This window comes from Plecotus auritus (genome assembly GCF_963455305.1).
Source record: "Plecotus auritus genome assembly, chromosome: 3".
Taxonomy (NCBI): Eukaryota; Metazoa; Chordata; class Mammalia; order Chiroptera; family Vespertilionidae; genus Plecotus; species Plecotus auritus.
Genome location: NC_137772.1, coordinates 172,848,047 through 172,854,051, shown reverse-complemented (window position 1 = coordinate 172,854,051; position 6,005 = coordinate 172,848,047).

The window sequence follows — 6,005 nt, the reverse complement described above, 5'->3', positions numbered from 1 at the left end:
TCCCCTATCAACTGCAATAGGAGAGCCATTTTTGCAGCCTGGACTAGGAGTTAGTTAGCACCATCAAGGTATATGGAAGGACAGAATGACCTGCTGAGGCATGTCCTCCACACACTCCCAACGGGCAGACAGGAAATTGCTGGCCTGAAATGATAAGGGTCAAGCTGCTTCAATTAACGAAAATGGAAATGGCAACCCGACTTGGCACAGACTATACCGTGCAGGACTGTTCTGGGCTCTCAGCCACCCCCTCTACAAGCTGGGCTTAGAGACTGACATCAGACTGAGCCTTGAGCTGGATGCAGGGGCAAAGAATGGATAAAAAGATATGCAGGAAATTTTTATTGCAATTGTTTTGTTTGTTTTTGTTGTTGTTGACAGAATGTGGGTCAAAACAGTGAGGGAGAGAAAGTTTCCCCAAATACATTATAATTCAACCTTGACAGGTAAGCTTGGGCTGGGGCCAGGCTGGCAGTAAGGCTTCTGTAGAAGAAAGCAATTCAGCTTCTCCCAAAGCAATTTACTTCTGCATCACCTGATGGTCATAGCTAGGAAGTTTATCCATGTGTCTAACCTCAATGTCTCATGATCCAATTGAAATGATTTCCTTTTTGGGGCATTAGGGAAAAATAGAAAACAGCTGGCCTACATCCTCCTAAACAAGAATATTTGAAGAGTTGAGATTTAGTCTGTGATGGACCACAATCTCTAGTCCCTCCCTCCATTCCATTCATTTTCTCTACCCAGCTACGTCCAGGCTGAGTTTCTGCGTTTTTTTGGCTCCAACAATTGGACACCCCCCTGACAGAACCTGCTGCCCTTTTCCATCACAGAGGTTCACAGAACAAGAGATCAAAGAGAGAGCCCCACTTCCTGTCTCCCATAGAGCCACGCCCAACCCTTAGTTCCTGCCATTTCCTGGCTCTGGAGCTCCTCCCCTCATCCTGTTTTCCATCTCCTTGCAGTTAGGGCTGAGAAATTCTTTGAGAGATATGACACAGTGGCCCCCTTTTTGAAGAGCCACTCCATGAAAGTAGCAAGATTGAGCAAGTGATGAGAGAAGAACTCTCCAATCACCGCCCTGTCTCACAGGCACACACACCTCCTACCCACATCCTGAGGGCTAATCACTTCCTCAGTCAGTGTGCCCAGAGCACGTTTAGAACTTGTTCACAACACGTTTCCCACTTGATTTATACTATAATTACGGAATATGCCTGTATCTCCCAACACCAGACAGTGAGCAACGTGAGGGCAAAGAACCACCTAATTCACCTCTGTCACTATCTACAGTGCCTAGTGTGGGGAATGACACAGAGCGGACATCAATAAGTGTTTATGAATTGAGAAAGGAAAAATGAAGGACCACACAGTGGTCAAACTCAAGACTCAATCTTTCTTGAAGCCATCCTGTTTCAGTAAGGGGAAAAAAAGTGTCTCTTTCTTCCCAAACATACTCCATCCCTCAGAGTCTCAGTATCACTCCTGCCCCAAGCACAGTTTGGCCTCTATCAAGTGTGTGTGTGTGTGTGTGTGTGTGTGTGTGTGTGTGTGTGTGTGTGTGTGTGTGTGTGTGGGTGAGATTTTTTAAGCCTCTATCACTCCTTTGAACCAGAATTTGAATCGCCATCACTGGAAAAAGCAACAACTCCGGGGACCCTCATGTTATTGCCTGGGCACCTTGCGGGAGGTCTCCAAAACAAGAGTCATGCATTATTTGCAAATGTGTCCTGAACACCTACTTTGTGCCAGGTGTGGGGTTGCATACTGGCAAAAGGAAGATAAGACACTCACTTATTGCCTTCCAGGCACTAGTGCAATCCCGCCTTAATCTTGGCTGCCTATGCATAGTACAAAGAGAAGAGATACCAGGTTGCACTTTAGACCTCACAAATCAAAATCTCTTAAATGGAGCTGAGACACTTTTCTCTAAAACCTCCACAGGTGAATTGATCCACGTGCAGGGTTGTAAGCCACGGATCTCTAGATCAGTGCTGTCCAATAGAACTTTCTGCAATGATGGACTGTTCTCTCTCTGTGCTGTCCAATCAGTAGCCCCTAGCCCCGTGTGGCTATTGAGTACTTGAAACTAGTGTCTAGAATTGAACTTTTTATTTTACGTATTTTAATTAATTTAAGTTAAAACAGCCACCCATGGATAGTGCCTATTATATTGGACTGTAAAACTCTACATGATCCAAAATCACTTCAATTTGGTTTGAAAATAATTTTGTAGCAGGTGAAGTGTCCATTCCCTTTGGCTCGGGAGAAGACAATGAGCTTCCCTTCCCTAGGGACACTTATTTATACTGAAACACTGCTCTAGAATGAATTGGGGGGAAGGGGCCATTCTGGTGGGTTAAGTCCTATCAGCTAGCTAAGCTACCTCACCAGCTTCAACATCGCCACCTCTCCCCCCACCCCCACCCCTGGCCTGGAGAAAAGCACGCATGAGTACCCTCTTTTGTTAGAGGTCGATATTGGTGGGGGACATAAAAAGCAGTGATCTGACTTTAGGTACCTATTATGGACTGAATTGTGTTCCCCAAGTCATATGCTGAAGCCCTAACCCCCAATAGGACTGTATTTGAAGGTAGGGCCTTCTTAAAGGTTATTAAGGTTAAATGAGGTCAGAAGGTGGGATGAATATGACAGGTGTCCCTATAAGAAGAGAGTTGCCAGGGAGGTGCACACACAGAGAACAGGCCATGGGAGGCCACAGGGAGAAGATGGCCATCCGCAAGCCAAGGAGCCACACCTGCAGACACCTGCATTTTGGACTTTTCAGCCTCCAGAACTGTGAGAAAATACGTTGCTGTTGTTGAAGCCACCCAAGTCTGTGGTATTTTGTTATGGCAGCAGACTAATACAGTGCACTTGGGAAAAGGCAGTGTCAGGATCCTAATTAACCTTTCCCTGGTGAGATGCACCCTAAGAATAGTGACTCTACCATCTGTGCGTTTCCACTTATTGTTGGGTGTTTTCTTGTGCATCCTACTTCCCCAACTGTACTTTAAAGTCTCTAAAATTAGTCTAGGATTCAAGACCCATCATAAACTGTCCCCAACTTCCCTCTCCAGTTTTTCCTCCCAACTTGGTCAAGTCAATGCTAATCTATTTGCCGCCCCTTGAACATAACAACACTCTTCTCTAAGCTCTCCAACAAAACCTTCTCATTCTCTAAGGCCACTGGAAATGCCACCTCTTCCAGAAAGCTTTCCCTGACTGCCTCAGCTAAATACATAAGGGAACAACGGCTTCCATCTCTGGGAAGTTATTCCACAGTGCCTAAGCCAGTGCTCTGGAACATGGAGCAATGACTACTTACCACTAGAGAGAGATGAAATGACGGCTAAGGTATGTGGGGGGCAAAACGGTGATCCAATTCTGATGCTAACTACCCGGAGTTAGCCCACCTCCAACAGGTTTAAGAGCAAAGTCTCAAATAAGATAGCCCTCATTTCAGATGCCAGCTGAAAGTTCGAGGGTCCCCGGGCCACCTATACTTTTTTTTACCCCCCACCCGGCCACCCATACTTCTGGCTATAAATTCAGGGGTCCCCATGACACCCTAAGGTTCAATAATGTGCTAGAATAACTCACAGAACTCAGTAAAGCACTCTACCTACAATTACAGTTTATTATAATGGATACCAATTACGACCAGCCAAATGAACAAACATGTAAGGCAAGATCTGGGATGGTCCAAAAAACACCTTCCATGCCCTTTCCCCACAGAATCATGAAACATCACCCTCCCAACACATCCATGTGTCCACCAACCAAGAAGCTCACCAAAGTCTTGTATCCAGAGTTTTTATTAGGGTTTCACTATGTAGCCATATCTTATTGAAATCATTGCCCTAGCCCAGTGGTCGGCAAACTCATTAGTCAACAGAGCCAAATATCAACAGTACGATTGAAATTTCTTTTGAGAGCCAAATTTTTTAAACTTAAACTTCTTCTAACGCCACTTCTTCAAAATAGACTCGCCCAGGCCATGGTATTTTGTGGAACAGCCACACTCAAGGAGCCAAAGAGCCGCATGTGGCTTGCGAGCCGCAGTTTGCCGACCACTGCCCTAGCCAGTTTGGCTCAGTGGATAGAGCCTCAGCCTGTAGACTGAAGGGTCCCAGGTTCAATTCTAGTCAAGGGCACATGCCGGGGTTGTGGGCTCCATCCCCAGGGGGAGGGTGTGCAGGAGGCAGCCAATCAATGATTCTCTCTCATCATTGATGTTTCTATCTCTCTCCCTCTCCCTTTCTCTCTGAAATCAATAAAAATAATATTTAAAAAATCATTTTGTGTTTATCATTTTTTTTATAAAAGCATTTTTGGATACAGAAAAAAGTCATTGGCCACATGGTTGAACTCAATCTCTAGCACCCTCTCCTCCCTGGAGGCTGATATCGCCTGGCTCAAAGCCCAACCCTTTAATCACATGGTTGGTCTTTCTGGCATGGTACCCTCATCCTGAGTCAAACTTCATCATAAACTCTGAGGGATCCACCATGAATAACAGAAATTCCTATCACTTGGGAAATTCCAAGGATTTAGAGGCTCCCTCTAAAGAACCAAGGACAAAGACCAGTAAAATTCTTCATTATACAATGTGCGGTATAGAGAATGGGGGAGACTCAGACACTTACACTAAAAGCTTAATTTTGAAAGCTGGAGATGACCTGTCCCAGAAGAGCCCATGTGTTCCTCATTAAGGTGGTCTCAGGACCTTCTCTGCTCCCAGCTTGATTCACTTTCCCAACCATTGCCAAATGGGCACACCAACCAGCCATGCAACAGACATAAGAAATGAGTTAGCTGGAGATACCAGGCTCCCATCCACCCACCACCTGCTCCCCAGAGTGCCCTGAGTGGAAGACAAGCCACTGGACAGGCCCCTACCAGAGACCTGCTGCTTTGGTAAGGCAACTGGAAATGTTTACATCACCCCCAGCTACCCAAGAGAACCCTTTGCAAACTGCTGAAGGCTAAGTCAAGCAGGTCATAATAAATGCAAGAAGTCCTCAAAAGGTTGAATAGACTCTTTCAAGGGGCTGAAAAGCTGCATGTTATTACCTGCTGCTGAAACAGCAATTCCCCCAGCCTGATGGTCCTTTACTGTTCACCAAACCTTACCTTTGATATGTGTATCTGCTTTGCTAAAGGGCAAAATGTGTGAATAAAAGCCCTGTGTCTAGAGATTCAGAGAGCTTAGTCACTTAGCTAAGCCGCCCCTGGCTTTCCCCCACGTCCCCCAAATTTGTATTTCATGACTAGTGTCTAGTTCAGTCATGGGCAAACTACGGCCCGCGGGCCGGGCTGTTCTATCCGGCCCTCGGAGCCGAAAGAGCTGAGGGTTCTCTTGCTCTTCCCTCCGCTCCTTCACCAGCAGCAGTGTTAACATGGCAACGCGGCCGCAGCTCCTTCTTCTGAGTGGGCGGATTTATATCCGCCCATTCAGTAGAAGGAACAACCTCTCAATCTTCCAGAGGCTCCTTGTAATGCCCGCGGATGTGTCCCCCCGACATCACCCTGGGAATGCGCAGACACGTTATCGTGGTGATGTAGGGAGGCATGCCCCTGGAGAGCACAGTATCAGAGCATTAGCTAAAAAGGAGACCAACAACACTGTTCCCACTGAAGTTGATGTTTTAAAGACCAAAAACCTTTCAACCCAGTCTACACTGCCATCTACATCTACGTCCCGGGCATAATTTGGAAGTTGCACTAAAGAAAATGTTTAATTTACTGTTTACACATTTTGTTCTTTTCTATTTGTTTTAGTTTTAAATTATTTTATTATATTTAAGTTTAATTTGAAAGGCTTTTGTACCTTTCCTTTGTTAGGCAATTTTATTTTGCCTTTGCCATCTTCAATATAAGGTATGTTATTGTGCTGATTCCTCCATTTTTTGAAGTTTCAAATTATAATAATTAGTGTTTACATTCTTCTTGTTAAAATGTTTGAAATGAATAAAACTATTGAAATAAATAAAAAAAAAGAC